The sequence below is a fragment of the Phyllostomus hastatus genome, unplaced genomic scaffold (assembly GCF_019186645.2).
Source record: "Phyllostomus hastatus isolate PE091 unplaced genomic scaffold, TTU_PhHast_1.1 phas_scaffold_39, whole genome shotgun sequence".
Lineage (NCBI taxonomy): Eukaryota > Metazoa > Chordata > Mammalia > Chiroptera > Phyllostomidae > Phyllostomus > Phyllostomus hastatus.
This window is the reverse complement of record NW_025334028.1, coordinates 26,479,848-26,496,481: the sequence shown is the minus strand read 5'-3', so window position 1 is coordinate 26,496,481 and position 16,634 is coordinate 26,479,848. Positions and strand designations below refer to the sequence as shown.

The following is a 16,634-nucleotide window of genomic DNA, read 5'->3' as shown; positions in this document are numbered from 1 at the left end:
TGAGAAGAGATCATTTGAGTAAAAGCAGAAGGAAGTAAGGGAACAATCCATGTGGATCTGGGGGAGGAAAGAACAGGCCACGCTAAGGGAACAGCCTGCCTGGTCTTGAGGTCCAGCAAAACTTAGCTCTTCTGGAAATAGCAAGGGTACCTGAGTAGCTGAGCATGGAGGAAATGACCTAGAAAGGTAAAAGAGAGCCAGAGTATGTAGGACCTTTTTAGCCCTGACAGATATTTTGGCTTTTTCACTCTGAGGGAAGTAGAGAGCCCCTGGGATTATCACACAGTGGCATGAAAAAACTGGCATTTGTTTTAACAGGGTTACTATAGCTGCTGGCCCCTAGGAGAGAAAGGGAAAAGAGGGACCCAAGCTTGAGGGTCTCTAGGTGGTTATCAACCAGAGGTTAGCAGTTTAGGTGGTAATAAGTGGTCTGATTCTTGATACATTTTTATAATAGGGCAAGTAAGATTTGCTAATAAACTAGACATGGATTGTGAGAGATAAAAAAATAAAAAATGACAATACAATTTCTAGACTGAGTAACTAGAGTGATAGTTGCCATCAACTGAGGGTCAATTTTGGTAGCATTAGGAAGAGAGATGATCAATTTTAGATAATTTAAGTGAAATTTTCAAATACTGAGACACGAAAGTCCAGACTGAAGATTTACATATTGGAGTCTGAAGGATGTAGATGTAATTTAAAGCCATGAGATTGGATGAGGTCAGCAAGGAATGAGTGTAGACAGATAAGAAAAAGAAGTCTAAACTTTGGGCCCCTTCAGTGTTAAGAAGTTAGCAGGGCAGGAGGTAAACCAGGGTGGTGATTCTCTAAAAGCCATGTGAAGAAAATGTCAAATGCTGCTGGTGGGTCAAATGAGAGGAAGACTGAAATTGATCTTTGGTTATTATAAGGTACAAGTCAAATCTTGACAGAGCCTGATTGGAGTCAGTTCAGTAGTTCAATAGATAAAGGGGGAAGGGGAATGTGACATTACATACACACCACACTTTCAAGAAATTTTGCTGTCAAAGAGGTAAATGAACTTTAGGTAGAGGTGGGAATGGGCTTAAAGGGCAGAATCAAGAAAAGAGTTAGGGTGGAGTAAGCAAGAAGCTAAAGTTAAATTTGTCAAAGATTAAGAAGAACCCCGAAGTTCTTTAGATAGATAATTTCAACAGGGAACAGAAGTAGATGATGTAGTGTGATAAAATACATGTTGTAGCGGGGATGGAGAGTATTCGGGAGCATAGAATAATCTGTAAGTGGCATTGAAAAACAAGGATGAACCTTCACCTTTGCCATTTGAAAGAGCTACAGGGCATTCGGTGCCTCTAAAGAAACCATATTTCAGGAAGAGCAAGAAGACAAAGGGAATTTTCAGAGAAATTATTGAGGACATGGGGGATTTTGCTAATGATACACAGTCTCAGGAATCAGGGAGACATACTGAAAGGCAGGTGTACAGAGCTGTATGGAAATAAGAGTGTAGAAAATGAGTTATCTCTTGGGAATTCAAGGTTTCTGGTGTGACCTACAAAAATAGCAATAAAATAATAAAAGGATGAGTCCTGATGATCTTGATGACCCTGATGAGGAGGTGAACCTTGGGAATTACGCAAAGGTCAGACTCTATGGGCCTCTCTTCATCATGCTGATGGAGGTGTCAAGACCAGAGAAGTGATGACTTAGCTGTATCGTTACCCATGCAACCATAAAGCCTTTAACATCTTTTCTGAATGGCAGAGTCCTCATTGCCAGATACGTTGGCTCCCTATGGGAAAAGCTCAAATATATGATAGGTACTTCTAGTTTCTGTTTTTCCACAAAAATAAAAAATAGTTATCTATAAAATACATGATAAAAATAACCATAATTTTGGCACACGAATGACCAGAAACCAATTGGAGAGTGGTACTCAGAGCAGTAATCATAATGGGAATCTGCCATCTCTTCCCAAATCAATTAGTGGTGACAATAAAACTGCTCTGAATACAACCCTAGGATTGTCCTCAGCAGCTTCTCTCAAGTCTTTCTGGAACTTTCAGCATAATTATTTCTTTGGACAACTCAGCAATTTAGGAATACCCTTTCTTTTGGGATTTCCTGTCACTATCTCCTTCTTGGTAGCCCATTCCGATTCACCTTTTTGGTCTTCTGAAGTTCCTCTGTCCCTTCAATAAACTGTAAGCATTTCAAAAACTTTCTGTTTGTCTCCTTCCTGTTCCATTCTTCAGCAGGGATTTGAGATCTAAAAATGCCCTGAAGGAACAGAATATCTCCCCTCCCTCCAAATCATTTTCTCCAAAGTGAGTCAAAAAAAAACTTTAAACGATAAAACACTTGTCAGTAAACATCCTGTGATCAAAACATTTACTGTCCTCCTTTTACCTTAAGCAAGACCTTTTTTCCCCAGCATTTTAAAGATTACATGCAGTTTGACTCAATTCTTCTTCCTGAGTCTTATTTCCCATCACTTTTTTTTATCTTGGGGGGTCCCTTTATGGTAGCCATATACAGCAACATATCATTTGTGGGTTCTGATATATACTTGTGTTCCCTCAGCTTTTGCTTACATTATTTCCTTTATACCAAATATTCTTTCTCCTCTTCTCCATTTGTTAGTATTCCCATTCAGAAAAGACTTCTTTTGAGAGGTCTTTCTGAAGAGCATCCCAAACCTCCAAAATTGTCAGTCCTTCCTGTTTGCTGTCATCACATTATATTTACACTATTAGAGTCTGAAACTACCAGTGTTCAGAGTCTATTTTTTGTTACACTTTGTCTATTCATATAAATTCTTGCTAAAAGAGAAGTGAGATAGTTGCCTTTACAGCGCGCTCTCTCTCTCTCTTTCTCTCTCTTTCCACCCCCCGTCCCATGTGTATTTGTGGGTCTTCTCCTTGTCTGAGTGCTCTCTATTAGATTATTAGTTTCTCCAGGGCAGTTCCTCACCCCCTCACTATTTCACACTGTGCTGTGCATTAACTGGTGTTTAAGAAATGTTTATTCAGTTGAAATATTACAGGGAACAATCCCTCCTGGAAAAGAAGAGTGAATGGCATAGCTGAATAAGGAGATGACAGTACAATGTGAATCCCACAAGAGCAGAGATTTTAAAACTGTTTTGTTTTTTGGGAGTGCTGTATAAGGACATTGAATGAAAAAGACCAATATAGAGATTTTGCCCATATTTCCACACTTAATCTTGAGCAATACACTGGTGTTATATGAGGGTAGAATTTGTCACATCCAAATTCAAATACATTTTTGAGAGATGGTGGCTATTTTTTCAGCCAACCTTTAAAAAATCTGAACAGATATAAAGGAGAAAATGTTTTCCCAAACATAATAATATAAAAGTAGTCATTCTTCTTTTCACTAAAATTTTAAGTTTAAAGAAGGCTTATGCTCCTTAATTCTATTCAATTTTTTAAATCAATCATTCTTGTGCTGAATATTTTTAAATGAATATGACACTTTGCATGAATCCCATAAATAAACAAAACGTGCACAGCTTTGTTTACATTGGGAACCTTCTGCTAAGTGTTGCTTCTATTTATTTACTTTTAAATTATGCCAGATTTTTGCAAATTTGAGTCAGTTTGGGGATCAACTTGAAATTTTAAAGACTGGCTATTTACTTGGCTTCTGATACCTTGCAAATATGTTGAAGTAATAGTTTTAAGGGCCAGCAGAAGGTATGAGGGAATTATTCATGATGGACTTAATTATGCAAATAGATGTGTCATACTATAAAATGTTTACCATTTTTTTGTAATTTAAATTTGTTTAACATCTTCATTCTCTCTGCATTCTTCTATATCTATAATTTTTAGCCCCATCCCTTGAATCTCAAGCTTAGGTATTTCTTGATTTGTGTAACACAGCACAAAAATTCTTAGATTATGAACATGAAAGGATTAAGTAAGGAAAAGTTGGTAAATTAAAACTTTGCCCAGAAAAGCATGCTACTAAAACAAGGTCTACTTATAGATAGTCATAACTGAAATTATAAGTAACTAATTCATTCATGAAGAAGAGTTGGCATCTATAATGGAATGACTTCCTTTTATCATGTATATCCTGGCAATACCTGTGGCATGTCAGGCTGGTTACCTTTCCTAAGAGAACAGAAATGAAACGATGGAGTTATATAAGGCAACAGACTCTGATACTCATCAGACCAACATCTACCCAATCACCCTACCGTCTTCTTTCTCTTCCTCAATCAAAGCATGGTTATGTTGAGATGTTTCTTATCCTTCAAACTGCCATGTGCTTCAGGATGATCTCATCTCTAGCTCCAGGAATCACAGGTGCATAAAAGACCAAGTCGCTCTCATTCTCATTCAGAGTGGTTGGTTTAGGTATGGGCATGTGACCTAATTTTGGCTAATAAGATCTTAGTGGAAATCAGCCTCAGTGTTTCTGGAAAATTTTATGACTCTAAAGACATAGACACAGAAAAGACAGGCTTATTCTTTCCTTGAATGCTTTTCATGTTTGGATATGATAACTGGAACAGTAACTGTGAGGGAAACCTGCCTGAGGGAAGAGCCAAAATGAGGGGCTGAGTGGAGAGATGGGGAGAACTGGCACCGCACATGACACACTGAAGCCACAGATGGTTCCTTGCCTGAGGCCTGCCCTACCTGGGACTCAGCATGAGTCAGCATGTAAGCCAGTTTCAGTGATTTTCTCTTACATGTAGTCAGTAGAAATCCAACATTCTTCCTTTCTAGGGTTGAAGAATAAAGTTATGTTTTGTATACAGAAAGAATATACATATCTGGATTTCCTCTGTAAGGGACTAGTGGTCAGTAAAATATCTAGATATTAGCTTTCATGGGACATTGTTCAAATTTTGGAATCTTGAATTTGGTAAAGAAAGAGGTATAAACCAGTATTGCCATTGGGTAAGAGCATTGCTTCTTTTTCACTAATATAAGGAGCCAAAATTACAGATATAGAACAGCTTTAAAAAAGAAACACTCAAAAGGTTATCAAATTATCATGCATTTTAAAAGAGCCACATTATAAATAGGTAAAAGCAACTGCTCTTTCAAGCAGGACTACCATTATAAACTGTTAGCAGTTAACAGGAAAAGCCTAGTACGTGAACAATGGCTCCTTCTTTCAAAGAGTAGGTGTCCCCAAAGAAAGAAATGTAATATTATTATGACTATCCAATACACATTGCTCCCTCAGTCATTTTGTTAATTTTCAATTAAATATAGCCCCTGTTTCAGCTGCACTGAGTTAGCACAATTAAAGTCTTCGTATTATTTACATCTTTGGAAAGTAGTTCATATTGTAATATGTCCTAATGAAAATGGGCCTACAAAAAAAGGATAAAAATAAAATTGAATATGACTTTAAGCTTAACCTAGATATAGTCTTACAGGATATAATTTCTAAGATGGGATGCTAATTTTTAATACTAATTAATATGACTGTGGCATTCACTGCACTAATTAATTGACTTATAGCTGGAATACCAACCAGGACATTTCTGGTCCCTAGAATGCTTTGTGCAAATTAGACCCACCAGAACATGTCTTGGCAAGCAGAGCAATGGGCTGGATTCCAGCCCCTGCTTGTCCATTTGGCCAGGCATTGTTGTGCAGTGAAGAGCTAACACAAATGTACTCAGAGGCCCTGAGTTGCAAATTCCACTGCTTAGGTGGACAAATGTGAGATAATAGGAAGTGCTAAGAATGCTGGCAAATGGAAGACCCCATTGCTTATCCTAGCTCTAGCTACTATTTCCAGGAAGGGAGGTAGTGCTTTCAGATCTCCCAATTTTTTTAAGAGGGTGCACGTCTAATTCAGTTTACATGTATTTAATACCATGGATCCAAATAAAAGGTGTTTCAGGCCCAAATACAAATTGTGGACTGTCTGTTGACTCTGATTTAAGGGAAGCACATAGCCACAGCTGCTTTCTTGGATACTAAGGTTAATCCTGATTTTGTTGGGTTCAAGAACGTTTCAGCCCCTGGATGTGATGGTGGAACTGGGAGAGGTGAGACAGAGGCCTTGTTTTTCATCTAAGGTAAGTCTCAAGTAGAAAAACCAAAAATATAGATATGGAAGGAAGTTCAAAAAAGCAATAAATGTAATATTAACTCTGAAGAAGAAAGAAAAGGAGTGTATAAAATTAAGTACTGTGGGGGGAGGTAGAAGTTGTGATTTTCAGGTAGTTTGCCTTTTATAGTACTATTCTACTAAATAGCTCCAACAGTTTGCTAGAATTAATTAAACCTCACAAACCCTGTGAGATAGGTAATTACTATAATTAAACTGATATTCCAGATCAGTAAAATGAGATTTAGAATGCCCAAGGTCATAGTGAGATCATGTGGCCCAGTTTGGCAGACAAACTGCATGATCTTATGCCCCTAAAAAGGGCTTTCCTACCTCTTTTAATCTCTCTCTCCCTTTCTCAGATACAATGATAGGATAAATAAACTCTATCATTGAGAAGTTAAACTGCAAAGTTGGTTAGGGACACTTAAAGACAAAAGGAAAAATAACTAAATAAACAATCCATATTCCATAAACATATATAATATGCAAATTCCATTTCAATTAATTGCATTTATTTAAAATATTTCCATTTAAATTGCTGGTTTAGCTAAATACATCAGTAAATCAAGAAATCAATGCATGTAAAGTATCCTGCACACTACACAACAGCATAGAAAAGGCTGTCATTTGTTTGGAAAGAGAACACAACAGACAGACAGAAGGAACTCTTCTTGTTGCTATAACTACAGCATAACAAAGGTCAGCAGGGGGTGGGGAACCCTTCTGGATTCAACATTAACAACTTAGGGATGTTACCCTCAATTCTTCCTTGTAACAAAGAAAGATAATAATCCTATATTTTTAAAAGGGTTAATTAAAGATAAATAATGGAAACATGCCTTTTAAAAAAATCATGCATAAAAATAGTTTTGCTTTGAGATATATGTTGTGAATATCAGAAATCTGTGCTTTTTAAAATGTAGTTATCCAGATGCCATTAGGGGTCAAATTTCGGTTCAGAAGAAAATCACAAACATTTTTACGGAAATTTATTTTATTGTATTTTAAAATGACAAATTTGAAATGGTGATTTCAATTAACATTATTTAACAGAAAATAGTTTAAATTTAATTTCAAAGATTTACAGACCTTAAAATGAATTTTTATAATCCTAGATTTATGTATTTAAAAGATGAACTTTAGAAATAACTTTATTATTAAAAATCTTGGAGATTTGTTGTTTCTTCATTTTGAATAACTGGGTGAGTTCTGCCTCGTAATTTCAAGATCCAGAAGCCCACGTACAAAATGTTCAGTTTGTGCTTACAATTTTACCCAAAGTTCACCTCTTTCCTTTGAGCTAAGAAGAACATTAGTTAACTGTGTTATTGGTTTTGAGGTTTTGACTGCCAATAAGGAGAGGGATTTAGAGAGAGGAATCTGTTACGTGCTTTCAAGTGTTCAGTAAATCCCGTCAGATAAGACTTGAGTGCAGAAGCGAACGGTGGAAAGAGGAAGGAGCCAACATGCTCACATTCTTGCTGCCGTCTGGGAAACACGGCCTGCTGGGACGCTGAGTGCTTGTTGACAGAGCTGTATGGAGCGCTTTCTGGTCAGGTCAGAATCGCCAATATGTCACAAAATTTTCAAACTTCGTATTACCTCATCATTACTTATCTCTCAAGAGATACACTATCAGGAAAACACACAGTTAGCTTCACACCTAAGGCATATTTCCCTGGGATAAAGGCCAATGAATGGTGCCTTGAGACTGCCATGCAGAGGAAAAGAAAGACCCCCAAAGAGCAAGTTGGGGCTTAAATAGCAAATATGTTGTTTAGATCTGTTAGTGTCTGGAAGCTACTTGCCATGACTTGGTGTTTCACATTATTTCCTCCACGATTCTTTGAAAAAGTATTATTTCCTCCATGAGTAAATACTTTGAAAAAAAAGCCAGAATTGCTTGGGTTTTCTAATAATCCAATGAACAAAGCACACCGAATATATATGGTAACATTCAAGGAAGCCCATAGCTCATCAAGACCAAGGCAAGTTCCAGAGACTATGGCAGAAGTGTTCTGGAGACTTGCATTTCTAGCCTATTGTTATTTCACTTGTATGAGTTTCTGTGTTTGGGGACAACTCCTATTACATTTCCATGGAATATCACAGATATAATTTTATAGAAATGAGAATTTATATAACAAGAAGGAATGCCATGAAGAAATAAGAACGGGCCTAGCCCAAATAAGGTCTTGTGAAGAACAATTTTAAAATCAATACCCAAGATAGTATTTGGTACATCTGGCTAGTGTCCAAACTGTATGTAAAAATAGGGGAATATGTGTACTTGATTAATGTAATTAATTTGAATACAGTGCTAATGAGGCCCAGGTAATGGGTTTAACCCTGTGAACCAATTATTTTCATTATCCTCAGTAGTCACAGATTTTATCCTACCAGCGGTCAGTCATTCTATAAATGCATTCTGTTAGTCATTAGAAAGACAAAGCGAGAGAGTGTAGATGGCTTAAGACAAATTTTATTGCTGAAAAAATGCTCAAAGCATATGACCTGATGTTGGCAGGTTAAGTGCGCCAGCTCCGAATATGAAGGTTGGCACTGTAATAATGTTGTATTGCTATTTAATTAGAAGTGAAAGAAAATAATAGGTGTGTAGAATATTGATCTGAAGAACTAATTTCATCAAATTCCTGTTATATCACCAAGAAAGGTGTCCTTAAAATGTTCAGTTAAGGAATTTAAAAATATCATTTCATTATAACATGATAATTTATTATAAACAAAAGTTTTCTTTTATGTAAATAACAGTACCTTCATCTTAGCTTATGATTATTATTAAAAATACTTTTTCCATCTGGTTATGATAAGGTGAATGATGTTTTCTTGAAGAAGTGGACCTGCTGAAGTAAAGAATTCTTTCAAAGTATAATAGGAATGAGATTCAAAAGATGTGGCCAATTGGAGAAGGGCTCCAAATGCCCTTTTATGAATTTTGCATTTTTATGTGCTACTTTTCCTCAATGTGCATGGCACAGTGTTGGGAACCTGTCATGTGCTGGACAATATATGGGATGGGACACAGCTGAGTAAGACACAGTCCTTGATGGCAGGATCCCATGTTCTGGCAAAGAAGACAGATAAATAAAAATCACAGGTAGCTACAGTAAAAGGAGAGTTAAAGACATTATTCTCTCTCTCTCGCTCTCTTTTCTTAGCAGCGTATTCCTTCTATGAAGAGTGGTTGTTACATTCTTACAGTGCAAATTACTGTGGAAAGAGGAAGCCCTTAGATTATAAACATGAATTGGGAAGGTAGGTTCTAGGATGTTAGGTAAGAGGGCTCTACACGTTTCCCAACCTGAATTTTTTTATATGTTTGCGTGACTAATAGGGAACATCTTATTGGTGGGGGGTTAAAGGTTGCTGCTGGGTTTTAAAAATACCAGCCGACAAACTGCTAATGCCCGAGATTTATCTCCAAGTCAGTTTATTTTAGATCTATGGTATTTCCTCAGTTTGTCTTACTTCTGCTTTCTTTATTCTTTAGTAAATTCTTATTTGAATATTCTAAGCATGACTTGGCTCTCCTATAGGTATTTTAGAAAGCATAATTTGTTCTTGGTTGCCAAACTTTCCCCAGAGTCATTAAGACTGCTTTTAGTGGTAATCTCTAAGGGTGGTAATCAGCAAAAATGCTCCCAGGAGAAGAGGAATCTCGAGGTGGGTCCCTGGCTGTGTGGTCTACTTAACCTTTCCCGCAGGTTATTCTTCTTCCAGTCCTTCTCTGTGGGGGATAGTGCCAGCTGTTCGCCAAAATTATTTCTCTACTCCACAGTCAGAGAGTTTCTTCTAGGAAGTGTCTTTCCAGCAATCTCTGCAGCTAGTTGTGACGTGTGACTTGTTTTTGACAATTGCATGTTAGCTGCAGTGCTGTGGGTCACTTCAAGACCGAGGTGTTTAAGAAGGGATCATGCCTCCTCTGTGCCCTTCTGTGATAAGCAGTCCCTTGGGGATAATAAAGTTCCCAAGATGGAAGGAAACTAGGTCCATGAATCACTCACAGAGAATAGCTATCCTTTGATCTGAAATTCCCACTTTGGATTGTTACATGGACAAAAACTATATACTTCTATAGTTTTCTCACTAATACACATTTTTAGTCTATTTATAACAATGGATAAATTACCTTTTTACAAATTCTGGGATAATGACAATCATAATGATCATGATCATTATGGAAAACAGCTGTGCATTAAAAACAGCTCAATATGCCCTGGCTGGTCTCAGTGGACTGAGTGCTGGCCTGTGAACCAGAGGGTCACTGGTTCCATTCCCAGTCATGGCATACGCCTATGTTGTGGGCCAGGTCACCTGTAGGGGGCACATGAGAGGCAATCACACATTGATGTTTCTCTCCCTCTCTTTCTCCCTCCCTTCTCCTCTATCTAAAAGTAAATAAATAAAATCTTTTTTAAAAAAGCATAATACAAAAATTCTGCAAAGCAAGGGACACTTTGTCAGGTGATACTCCAGTTGGAATTTTTTATTCCCACATGAGGATACCAGTGAAGTCCCTGTACTCCAGATCACAAAACACATAAATGAGAGTAATGTCACAAACCACTTCCAGGCATTGAAAGCTGTACCAGGCATTTTGCAGAGAGAACAAACCTTAAGTTTTAGTACTTTATAGCACTGTGGATTCTGAAAAGTAGTAGAGAACTAAGGGTTCTCAGCAATTGTTCTGAAAACCTTGACACATCACCCTGGAGAAGACAACATAGGCCACAGAGTAATGAGACATAGCAGATATGAGAGCAGCAAATTAGTATTAAAGAAAAAGAATATGAGGTAGGCCAAAAAGCCGTGTTTCCCTTTACTACAGAGGCAAGGCAATGGATGTTATAGCAGAGGTACAAAATATATTGTTTATATTAAGTTCTTTATGTTCAATTAATGTTGGGTCTCTGGTCGTGATTAAAAGTAAGGCTCTAATATGCAGAGAGGGTTTGTTGATTAAGCAGTTATTGATACTGAGACTAGAGTACAGGTTATAAGCATAGGGCTTTGGAGATAGATAGGACTGAGTATAAAAATCATTCCCTTTACATATTAACTTTATGACCCAACCTAGGTTATCCAACTTTTAAGGGTCTCAATTTTTCCTAGAAATATCTAATTCCTATGGTCCTGTTATTTCCAATGAAAATAATAATAACTATCTCTTAGGGTTATTGCAAAGATAAAATATCAGATTACTTGGTACAGTGTCTAAAATAGATGGGTTGCTAATAGTAGCTCTAATTATTAAGACAATGTTCTGCAGCATTTCCTTTATGAGCTAGAAAATACAATTCTTTAGAATTAACACCTTATTTTCTCATTTGTTTATTTCATTTTGAAGGTAAGCTTGAAATATTCTGAAAATCAAGCAAATTTGGCATGAGAAAGCACGATGACGTCATTTAAAAATTGTTTTATTTACAAATTTCCAAACTTCTATCATTGGATTGATATTTTGAACATCTAATTGTTTTAAGACTATATCATCTTTCCAGTATGTTTTCACTCCTTAAAAATTACCTACATTTTGTTGATAAATTTTCTATGATGCTCAGCTCAAAAAAAAATCAAATGGAAAATTTCTTCCCTTGCTTTTACAAGGCATTAACAAAAGCATAAAATATATTAATGGACTTAAGTAATTACTATGCACTGATTATTTTGTCTATAAATGCCAAATAATGTTTGATTTTTATAACCAAACTTATTCTATGTTTAAAAAATGAGAACACATGCATATTAATCAGTGAGCCACAAAACAGTTTTTCCCGTTATCATAGTTGCACAGTCTTGAAATAGCTCCTTCATTGATGCACCCCACAGTCCTGAATATCTTATCAAAAATCACTCCTCCATAGTTAACAGAATCTTGATATGGTCAAGGATAATCTTTTGATAATTCAAATGCAAAATCGTATAAAATGTCTTTCAGCATTTTGAATTATAAGAGAAATAACTTACTATAATACTTTCTCCTCTGAAACTATACTATTGCATTACCCTGGAACATAGTTTTAATTTTAATACACAACTTTTGCTCTGCTTTTATAATGCCAATTTAAATAACCTGAATTTCTTTCCTATTTTTGTAGCTTATCACTAGCCACTAAAATTTTTCTCAAAATTAGCAAGAAGTTCATATTTTATATCTTATTTCATAAGGATTTCCACTATAGCACACTTCATTTCAATAGCAGAATAGCATGTATCCAGGAATATCTCATTTTTTTGAAATCAGCAGTGCAGAAGTTAATTCATAGATGCACTTATGAGTTTTATTTATATTTGACCTGTGGTAAAAAAAAATTCTCTTTTAGCCCTGGCTGGCATAGCTCAGTGGATTGAGCGCGGGCTGGGAACCAAAGTGTCCCAGGTTCGATTCCCAGCCAGGGTACATTCCTGGGTTGCAGGCCACAGCCCCTAGCAACCGCACATTAATGCCTGTCTCTCTCTCTCCCTCTCCCTCTCTCTCTCTCTCTCTCTCTCTCTCTCTCTCTCTCTCTCCCCCCCCTCCCTTCCCTCCCTAAAAATAAATAAAATCTTATAAGAAGAAAGAAAAGAAAAAGAAATTGCAAACTGAGACCCATTTACATTTAAAAAAAATTCTTTCAATTACTTATTTTTCTCAAGTGTCAAGAAATCTTATAGTACAAAAATACATTAATGTAGCAAGAAAGTAGTTTTTGTTTAAGTAAATTTGGAATTAAAAATAGAGCAGTATGTTAAAAATCAGATTTAATAATTGGAACCACCAGATGGAATAGTAAAAAAAGATGGTTTGGGTGGGTGGGTGGGGGGAGGGGAGAAGATATTGAGAGAGAGAGGTCATCACCATTTTTTTTTTTTTGCTTGCATTCTGGCACAATAATATTCAAAAGATCTGGACAACCCGTACGTCGATCTGTTTTCCCTTATTTTAAAGACCTAAATCATACTATTCTTTTGAAGTCTTGGGTACACCAGGAAAAGTATTTAAAAGCCAGGGAATAGGGTGAGAACTAAAAGCAATCTTCAAACAAACACGACCTTTTCAGTTTCTTGTACAGCACTCCTCAACCCAGCCAGAAAACCCAGACAAGTTTATTTACACACACACCCGCACACGCACGCACACACACACTCCACAGGCGGCGAGAGTGGCGGAAACGCCCTCTTTCCATCCCTTCCAAACAATTATCTCTGACAGCAAAAGAAAATAATCAACAGCCCTGTGTGCTGGCGGCTGAGCCCGGGAGCCGGCGCGAGGAGGGAGGGCGAGCAGCGGGCGAGCCGGGAAACGTGGCTCCGCGGCCGCGGAGAGGATTTGTGAAGGGAGCGCGGGCCGCGTGCGCCTCTTGTTCCCCGTGTAATTTGCAGCCAATCATCAGTAGGTGTCCGCGTCTCTGCGTCCTCCTCACCTCCGCGCCGATCGCCCCCGCCCCTGCCCCCGCCTCCTCCCTCGCGCTCCCCTCCCCCAGCAACCACACGCACACGCACACACATACAAACAGAGAGAGAAGGGGGGGCAGGGTGAGAGAGAGAGGAGAGAGAGAGAGAAAGGAGAGACTCCCTGGCTCCCTCCCTCCCTCGCACACAGCGACTGGAGACGGACGGAGAGCAACGCGCTGGGAGAGGAGAGACCACCGAGAACAGCCCCGCGCTCTCACACATACACTCACACTCGGCTCTTTCCTCTCCCCCCACCTCCTCCTCCTTCCACCCCCACCACTAACACCATCTCCTCCTCCTCTCTGCAACAAGAAAAAAAAAGCCATTTACAGGTATTTTTTTTTGATCCGCATATTTATTTATCTCCCCTCCCCAACAGTTTGTTTACAAGTATTAAAGTTGTAATTGGGAGCTGCCAAGACACATCTGGGTTTGTGTTTCTTTGTGTTAGGGGTGATGTGCAACTAATTAAAGGCAGACTGGCAGCGTCTGCAAATTCTAAGGCTCCCCAAATAAAAAGAGACTGGTAAGTGATTGTTCTTTCTCTTTCTCTGGCTTTTTGCTCTTAAATGTTTGCTGTCCATTGGGATTGTAAAAGTAGATTATTAATGCTGGACTCCAGCAATAAAAGGCGTCGCTGTATTAATTTATTAATTAATCTGCACCCGCCCCTCCTCCTGAATGTTAAATATGACCTTTGATCTCTATGTCTCTGGTAGACCAGACATACAGTATTAGACATGTACAGTCACATTGTTTAAAGGCAAAACAGGATCATGAAGTGTGAATGTCTAATTTCTCTTTGGATATGACTATAGTTATTTGTGTGTTTTATTTTGCTTTTTAAAGAAAATCCAAACAATAGCTGTGGGTTAGGTACCTTTTTCATGCTCCAGAGATGCATTGATTAAACAATAATGACCTGGATCCTGGGCACAGTCATTTTCTACAGTTTCTGGTGGCATTAAACCTTGAGGGAGGAAGGGGGAGGTGATAGCAATTAAAAAAAGAAAGAAAGAAAGAAAGAAAAAATAATCAAGGGAAGCTTCTGTTTGGAAACACCATCCTAATACTCTGAAAAAAAGGATATTAAATTATTTCTTTATTTGGAACAAGGTCAAAAGATAAAATGTTGGAATTTTTCCCTCCACTCAATGTGATGATATCTAATGCATGGCTGGCTTAACTAGTTTTTACTAAGTAGCAGTTATTATGGTCTTGCAGTTATAATGTGATTCGGAGAAACTGACGCTGTATGCATATTCTTGCTGTGTCTTCCCCCCACCTTCTTCCAAGCATCAGGAATATTTAGCCAGGAGCATTTTGGGGGCACCCTTTGTATTGCCATCAGAGCTCTGAAGGGAGCAGTTTTTCCTAATGTGAAACCACAGAGGTGGTTCCTGAGTGATTAGGGACTTGCTGTGATTGAAAGACGCCTGCTAGCTTCTAATCCAGCCTGGGGTGAGGTTCCTTATCTTGATTTACTTTGCTTAATAGGGATTTGTTTACATAAACCCCTCTTTTTAGGCACCTCATCAGCAGGTCTTGAAGTTTTTGCACTTGGAGTTTGAGCATAAATGGTTCATTAATCTAATTATAAGCATAATTACTATAATTGATATCCATTTTGAACTGAATATTTGAGACTGAGACTACTGGGCCCCATTTAGAATTCCCTGAACTGCACATTCTAGACCAATATGTGGGCTCCAGAAGATGTCACAAAAAGATATTCTGGTCTAAAAAAAAAATCTGTAAACAAAGAAACTGTGGGGGTTTTTTTATAGTTTAATATACACTTTATGCCTTTGCTTTTCTTCTTAAAAGGCTGTGGTCTACCTCTCCTTCTGTAATAAACAACTAAAATACCTCTTCCTAAAGCATAATAATGGTCTGTAAGCAAAGAGATGAATGCAAATATCCAGTTAACACTAAACTTTCCTTTTAAAAGGAGCAAAGGAAAAACATCATTTTAATGGTTACTTCTTCAGGTAAACAACACCTTAAGAGATACCCCTTCCCCCATTCCATTTACTTAATGTAAAAACCAGTCACTGTGAGATCCTTAAAAAAAAAGTCCCATGTTTTCTTCTTGTCTTCAGAAGAGACAGGAATCTCCATTAGGAATTATTGGGAATATTCTTACAGAGGTTGCAGGCTCTTGGTTCAAAATCTGAAATTATTTGTGTTATTTAATTTTTTCTCTAGTCCATCTTTCTTTTCTTTTCTCTTTTTTTAATTCTTACTTTAAGCAAGTAGAACACCACCCTCTTACCCCCACCAAGCCCCACCACCAAATGGCTTGTACAATTGAGACCTGTCCTTGGTCCTTTGAATTAAGACCCTAACAGAGCCAGCTGTGCTGGGATTCAAACTAATGACCGCAGACACAGAAGGACACTGTGGCAGCTGGTAGTTCTTTTCTCTCTCTCTCTCTCTCTCTCTCTCTCTCTCTCTCTCTCTCTCTCTCTCTCTCTCTCTGCCTCTTTAGTTCAGATTGTATGTGGGCAGTCTCTTAGCTCTCAGTTGTATTGTGTTTGCTTACAGTTTATACTCGGCTGTATTGTAGACTTTCTCTGTACTTCATTTGCTAATTTCCTGTTCATTTTCTTCATAGAGCCATTGCTGTTTTCTACTTTACAGCATTTGCATGCCCAGGCAGCACTTGTTCACACATTTCATAATGTTTAAATGCCCTCTGCTTATAGGTAGTATCGCCCTCCCACCCCTGATTTGCATGTCTTTAGCACTCCAATTGCCCTTTTCCCTCGGCATTTGTCACCCCCGTCTTTCCTTGGGTATCCTGGCTATTAATACATTTTCTCAGGAGGGTTATAAGAATAGGGGGGAGGAGCTGTGGTGTGCTGGAGAAGGGAGGGAGCGGGGTTGGGAAGGTGGGAGGGGGGGTCACGTCTTGATTGTTATGCAAACGACCTGACGGAGAATGTGGGAGCTTTCAGTGTCTGGCGTGGTCGTGAGAGAGGCTGTTTATTTATTTTTAATCTTTTCCCTCGTGCAGCTCGTTGGAATGACTTTCTTTATTTTAGTTGTAACAGTTGGAGGATAATGCAAAGGAAGACGCTGCC

At 38.1% G+C, this 16,634-nt stretch overlaps 1 long non-coding RNA gene across 1 annotated transcript in view; it reads right to left on the bottom strand.

The window, feature by feature from the left end:
- The window catches only part of LOC123806954, a 111,075-nt gene that overhangs the window by 93,369 nt on the left and 1,072 nt on the right, over positions 1 to 16,634 (bottom strand). The gene's annotated exons all lie outside the window — the stretch shown is intronic.